The sequence below is a fragment of the Colobus angolensis genome, unplaced genomic scaffold (assembly GCF_000951035.1).
Source record: "Colobus angolensis palliatus isolate OR3802 unplaced genomic scaffold, Cang.pa_1.0 Scaffold169, whole genome shotgun sequence".
NCBI lineage: Eukaryota > Metazoa > Chordata > Mammalia > Primates > Cercopithecidae > Colobus > Colobus angolensis.
In genome coordinates, this window is record NW_012114810.1 from 1,671,810 (window position 1) to 1,672,181 (window position 372).

A 372-nucleotide genomic window follows, 5' to 3' on the forward strand; every position below is an offset into this window, starting at 1 on the left:
ACCAAACTTTCAAGGAATAATTTGTTTCAATCTGACATAAACTCTTCCAGAGAATAAGACAAGAGGGAACAGTTCCCAACTTAGAGGGTATATAAACCAAAGGCCCATGGTAGAAGCCTCTTTAAAAATGTTACTGAAAACAAAGGCAGTAACATATACAAGAATGTTCATAGCAGCAGTTTGAAATAGCAAAATACTGAAAACATCCCAAATATCCATTGATAGGTGAATGGATAACTTGTAGTTTATGCACTTGATAAAATATTATGCAGATGAAAATGAATGAATCATAGCTATCTACAACAGCATGAATGAATCTTAGAAACAATGGTAAGTGAGAAAAAGCAAACTGCAGGGGACTATTAGAGTATA